This window comes from Macaca nemestrina, chromosome X (assembly GCF_043159975.1).
Source record: "Macaca nemestrina isolate mMacNem1 chromosome X, mMacNem.hap1, whole genome shotgun sequence".
NCBI lineage: Eukaryota > Metazoa > Chordata > Mammalia > Primates > Cercopithecidae > Macaca > Macaca nemestrina.
In genome coordinates, this window is record NC_092145.1 from 5,756,793 (window position 1) to 5,763,773 (window position 6,981).

At 37.2% G+C, this 6,981-nt stretch overlaps 1 pseudogene; it reads right to left on the reverse strand.

Moving 5' to 3' along the window:
• Positions 1-435: 435 nt before the first annotated feature.
• On the reverse strand, positions 436-3,326 carry LOC105495900 (nucleolar protein 11 pseudogene; annotated as a pseudogene).
• Between the last annotated feature and the right edge of the window lie 3,655 nt (positions 3,327-6,981).

The following is a 6,981-nucleotide window of genomic DNA, read 5'->3' on the forward strand; positions in this document are numbered from 1 at the left end:
TGGCTGTGGAATGACCAGTGTAGATATCCAAGTAGCATTTGGCTTTATGCGGGGAAGGTTTTGGTAAGAGACCAAGATCAGGGAGATAACTGCATATTGATGAAAGTTAAAGCACAAGAATGAGAGAAATAGTCCAGGGAGAACCTGTAGAGGAAGTAGAAGCAATAGACCAAGGCTCAGAAACTCGGAGAACTCAGTTCTGGCCTCCAAGGAACTCACTATCTAAACCTTATTCTTCCTCCAGAGTTCCCCTCAAAGCACCTCCTCCAGGAAAGGAATGCTGCCCTAAGAGATGTACGAGGTGTTGGGTCAATTTGGAGGACAGAAAATTCATATGTGATGGCATAATTAAATGTCTTCTGTTAGCACACCGGATTTTTTTTTTTTCACTGCTTCAATGGTCGTTTTTTATTAAAAGAAAAACAATTCAAAATATATAAGAAATTAGACTTTTATCAATACACAAATAATTTTACTTAAAATCAACCCAGTTACATATTTTTTAAAAATTGCAGAACCTCTGCACACCAATGTCCACAACCTAGAATAGGTTCATGTGAAACCTGCAGTCCTACCCCGGAGCATCAATAAGTGATGGTCCAGGTACTCACTGACATGTTTCTCTTGACACCGAGATGGTTGCAAACAAAACACCATTCTTCCCTGGATGAAGCAAGAGTTCACATAAAAGAGCTTTATAAAATGTCTATGAAGGAGAATTGGTAATATCAGAAGAGCTCCAGCACTTTAATTGAATATAATCCTCTATTATTCTTTTCTTGATTTAATTTCTGTAGCTCCTGAAAACTTACTTCAATCTTGTTGAGCTCGGAATAAACAGATATCTGAGATTTTACAAGCTTGTAAAGATTTATCAGTAGCCTCTTTGCTTCTGGCATCATTACTATAACAGTAAAATTTGCATCCAGAAGTAGACATATCCAATCCATAATCTGGTTCTAGGTAGGTGGGTATATTCCAGAAAGAGTCATAGTAGCATTTTTGCTACACTTCAGATAAAGGAAATACAAATACTTGAGAAACAGCGTGGTATGCTGTGCTGGGATGTTTTTCAAATGAGGCAGAAGAAATGTTTCGCTATATGCTGAATGAAGAATTGCATTAAGTAGAGCTGCTCCTTTTGGTATCACAGGGCATGAAGTGGTCTCCTTTGTTTTGTCCTGGGGCTTTTTATTTAACTCTTGATCACAGTTATTGCATTTATCTTCTTCAGGATTGAAGCCATTTTGAAGAATTTCAGTTTGCTCTTCCATTTTCTCATCATGTACAGAATTACTATAGTCAAAAACTGACTCCATACTGACATCTGTTTCTTGAAGACTGTCATCACCAATGCTCAAGAAAATTTTTAAGCAAGCACAGGTGACCGATTCAGGAATGTCAGGGAACTGCTGTAGACAGAGTTGTAACACCTGTACATCTTTCTTTTTTAAGGCAATCTCCATTAAGTCAGGGCACAAACTGTAAGAAAGCACATGCGTTTGGATAAGCTGCATCAGACAGTTCCGGGGATAAAATGATCATTCTGCTTTACACCTTTCCAGAAGTCCTGTTACTGTGTCCCCAATGACAGTATGAAAGTCAGGTGTCTGCTTCAGAGCCAAAAATTTCCATACTTCTACTTCAATGTGCTTTTCTGAATCTTTCATTATGGTTGACAAAAGTTGTTTGGATGGTGATACCTCTGGCTATAAACTCACTTCAATTTTTCATCTCCTTAAAATTCTTCTTAACTGCTCTGAGTTCTGGGACCCAAGTCCACATCCTTGAGGTGTTTCCCAGTTTACAAAAATGGGGCACAACATGAGTTCCTGGATCTTGACTATGCTTGAGTTTTCCAAGAGCACCTGCTAATGATGACACTTCACAGTTGTATGGAATCACAGCTAGAGATTTTCCATGTAGCATAAACAAATTTTCCCCATAATACCAGAGTTGACCACTGGTCCCTTGTGGTAACTCTTTTGAAGTCTGTAGTGTTTGAAATTTTATGTTCCATACAGAGAGGCATTCCTTAGAAGCTGCTAGTGGACTTCCTAGGACTGTGACGTGATCCTGATCCAAGGCAGTGAGTGCAACTCCATTTGGAGCATTACCAGACACAACAGCCTTGAGCAACAGTGATCTAACTAAGCTCTGATTTTTTTCTGGGTCAGTTGGACGTATTGGTATCAAGGTTTCATATATACAACCATCAGAGCTTAATGACATCAAAGAGATGAATTTTTGATCTACTGATGCAGTAAAACTCTCTATAAAAGAGTTTTTGTCTTGTCCAAGTAAGAGTGTATATTTGGTTAAGATATGTGAGTTAAACATTTGCACCTAAGCAATGTAATTTCCATGTTTTTCAGTAATAAACATTAAAACAGGAAGTCTGAATACTATGAAAAACTTTGTCCATTTAATCACTTCATGAGAGATAACAGTTTCAATTTTCTGCTGGGGGTCTGCAAGCAAGGCCTCTAAACCATAAACAACACCTTCCTTGAAGAGCACCAAGAGTCCTGACCCTTGCACTGAAAGTATCCTATATACTTCAGCTGACAATGTAGCTTTAAATACTTTATCCCTGTTTACATCTTCATTATTCCATACTCTTAAAACTTTATTATTGTGTACAACAATATACTCTCCAGTTTGAAGGTTGCACACAACTGGACATGTTATAATTTGACCCTGTTTCACTGACCAGCTCCCCAAGGGTTTCTATTCAGAAACCTTATAGAGGATCATGATTCTGCCACTTTCTGTCACTAGAAACTGGTCTATTTTGTCACTCTGCTTCATGCCTAGGAGTCCTTCAGGTCCCGCACTCAGGACTACCAAAGACAATGTGAATTCTTCCTCCAGTGCTGCCATTTTGAGCAAACCTAGCACACCTGATTCTAAAGAGGTACTGAGAAAACTTGTAGGAAGATGCAGTTTTCCTCAGATGGATGTGTATGTTTGTCCCTTTCACCTTGGAGTCTAGTTATGTGTACATGTCTTATCCCCTCAGTAGGCAGTGTACTTGCTCCTGAGAGAAAGGAGTCCTAAATTCTCAGAAGTCCCCATGGAACCTGAAGAGTACCTGGCATGTAGTACTCAATACAAATTTGCTGAACACATGAATGAGGGTGAAGGTGGGGAAGGGTCTCAGGCCAAATAAATAGTATGAGCAATATCCCACAAGTAGGGAACTATGGGAAATGCAGAATGATTGAGTGTGGCCCATGCATAGACTACATGAGTGATGGAGAAAGAGGAAACATAGGAGACTGGCAAGATGGACTGGGACCAGGTGTTGTGGCCTTGAACACCAAACTGTAGGATCTGATTACCTTCATGTGCTATAGAAAGCTGGACAGATGCTGTAACTGTGGTGGGTCTGAGCAGAGGTGAGCTGTCCCTCAGAGGCTCTTTTTTGCTTCCCTTACCTCCTGTCAGGGAAGCAGTGATGAGGGCTCTGTCAGCTCCTCCTGGCTTTCTCTTGCTGGATGCTGCCTGCAGTGCCCAAAAAAGTCACCATAAGCAAAGTTACTGTAATTTGCGGGAGCCAACCTCCCATTCCATTTCATTTTTTCAGTATCCAAGAGGAAAAGAGGTAGGTCTAAAGCCTGAGGTACCATGGACTCTCAGGAAAGCTATGAGAAGGGAGTCCACAACCCTGCCTCATTAGTTCATATACAAAGGTGTAAGTTTGTCACTTCACTTCCTCTTGTGGCTTCTGAATGCTGGGGCTCAAGTCAGATATTCTCAGCATTCATTGCCCTGGAGATGGTCTTTTTTAATATCACAGGCACCTGTGACCTTCCACTACTGCATGTCCAAATTCTCTCTAGTCTGAAAAATTTAGTGACAATGTTTCCTCTTGCAGGAAGCAGAGCCCTTCAGCTCAAAGTGACTGTTTCCTCAGAATGTCTGTATTACTGCAGCTGTAGTCCTCAACCTTATTGCCTGGATACACATTTTATATCCTGCCCTTTTCCCACACAAAAATAGTTCAGGTCCATAGTAGGGGGTATGATGGAATTATCTGGAGACAGGATGTTAGAGTGGACAGACCATGCACACTACAATCAGGCAAACCTAGATATCAACACCAGCTCTACCACTTCCTGGCTTCATTACCTTAGACAAGTTCCTTAACCCTCTAAGAGACTCAGTTTTCTTATCTGTATATGGCAGAATATAACAGGATGCTGACACAGTTGTTGAAATTATTAGATGAGAAAAAAGCAAAGCATCAGTAATAATACCTGGCAGGTTTTTGGCACTCAAAAATAATTCATTCCTCTCCTTTGCCTTCAATATTCTTCACAGGGCCTAGTATACAGTTTTCATTCATTGATCCAGCCAGTTATCAATTAAAACATTACTGGGGAAAGATAGTATGTACATTGACATAAAAATTAAATACTTAGGAATAAATCTAATGAAGAGATCTATTCAAATGGAAAGATTTACAATGTTCACGAATAGGAAGAGTCACTATTATAAAGATGTCAGTAGTTTCCACACTGATTTATTAATTCAATGCCATATCCTGAGAGTTGTGTGTGTATGTGTGCAACTTAACAAGCTGCTTCTAAAATATATATGTAAAAAGTCAAGAATAGTTAAAGTATCCTTGAAGGAAGAAAAAGGGGGGAAACTTGCTCTACTATGTATCAAGATTTATTATAAAGCTATAGTAATTATGACAGTGTAGTATTGTCTCAGAGACAGACAAATAGAACAAGGAAACAGAATGTAAAGTCCAGAGACAGATGTACACATACATTGAGACTTGATGTGTGACAAAGGAAATATTTAAGTATGGATTTTAGTTAATAACAATGTATTAATACTAGTTTATTGATTGTGAGAAATATGCCATACTTATGTAAGATGATAATAATAGGTAAAACTGGGTACAGGGTTTATTATAACTCCTTGTACTATCTTTACAACTTTTCCATAAATCTAAACCTATTCTAAAATACTTTTTAAAACTTATTTTAAAACAAGTAAAAAAATCAATTCCAAGAGGATTAAAGAAAACTAAATGTATAAGGCAAATTATAAGAAAGATTATATAAGAGAATGTATGAATAATTTGGGGGTAGGAAACACTTCCCTGCATAAGATTTTAAGAAAAGAATCACAAATGAAAAATAGACTTGACTACATTTAAATTAAAAATTTTTATTAATAATATAATATGATTAAGAAGGGGAAAAAAACAAGCTACAGATTCTACTTCCAGCAATAGACAAGTAAGCTCCTATCGACCCTAACCTACTACAGATTAAAACTATGAACTCTGGAGAAAAACAAAACAAAATATAAATACACTACTTGAAGGCAGTGTGGAGAGATCAAAAGCAGGCAGATAGTGGAGGGGGGTCAACACTTAGAAGAAGAAAATGGCACTGGGTCAGTTTCCCATTACTTTTCTGGTGTTTAGCTTGAGGACAGGACCCAGTCTGTACCATGCAGAGCAACTTAAACTGTGATGGAAAAGCTGTAGTCTTTCTGTATTGAAGAACTAGAGTACAGAGTTCATAGCAAACACAACTACTGAGAAGTAAGGAGGAAGTCCTCCAAAATGAGAAAGCCAGAAAGAAAGAGCTTCGAATCCTACGTATAAACTACATCCAACTCTCTGCTGACCCCAAACCATGCATGTGTGTGACAGACTCTAAGGAGAAGACCTAAGACTAAAAAAACTGAATTGTTATTTAAGCTGTTACCCATTGCAGAAGAGAAATAACTTGCAATTTGAGTCCAGCCAGTCTAGTTGCCGGCTAACACAAACAAAACAAAACGAAACATAAGCAAAATCAATATAACAAAACAAAAATCAACACTCTTCAAACGAAAAGAGCAAAACCAGGGTCCCCACACATACGAAGAACCAGAAAAGCATGAGGAAAACTCAAGAGAAAAGGCAATCAACTAAAAGTAGCCCTAAAATGATTCAAATGTTGGAATTAGCAGACAAGGATTTTTAAAGCAGCTATTATAGATATGCTGAAGGGCATAAAGGAAAATATGCTTATAATGAATGAAAAGTCAGAAAATATCAGAAAAGAAATGTAAAAATTATAATAAAGAACCAAGTGGAAATTCTAGAGCTGAAACATATAATATCTGAATTAAAAATTCACTGGATAGGCTTGACAACAAAATAGAAATGACAGAAGAGTCAGAAAACATGAAGATCAATAGAAATTATCCATTCTGAAGAACAAAGAAGAAAAAATGAAGAGAAAATAACAGAGGCTCAGGAACCTATAGAACATTATAAAAATATCTAAAACATATGTAGTTAGAGTCACAGAAGGAAAAGAGAGAAAATAAACTAGAAAAATTGTATTTGAAAAAAATGACAGAAGTAAATTCTCCCAATTTGATGAAAGACATAAACTCACAGATTTAAAGAAATTCAGCGAGTTCAAAGTAAAAGGAATACAAAGTAAATCACAGCTAGACACATCACAGACAAACTACTAAAAAACAAAGATAATGTCTTAAAGAAGCTAGAGGAAAGTAAGATTCAGAGGACCCACAATTCAAATAACTGCTTATGACATATGACATACAATGAGGGTCCAAAGACCATGGACCAACATCTTTAAAGCACTGAAAGAAAACTGTCAAGAATTATATATCTAGCAAAAACCAAGAATAAAGGTTAAATGAAGGCATTTTACATAAAAGATAACCCAGAGAATTAATAGCCATCAGATGTGCATTACAAAAAATGTTGAACAAAGTTCTTCAGGCTGAAGGGAAGTGATACCAGATGGAAGTTTGGATCTACAGGAAGAAATGAAGAGCATTGGAAATGGGTAGATAAAAAACACTACTTTTCTTCTTAATCTATGTAAAATACATATTACTGTTCAAAGTGAAAATCGTAGCATCATATGGTGGAATGTAAAATGTCAGTAAGTTGTAATACATAAACATAATACATAAAGCATAAAATTG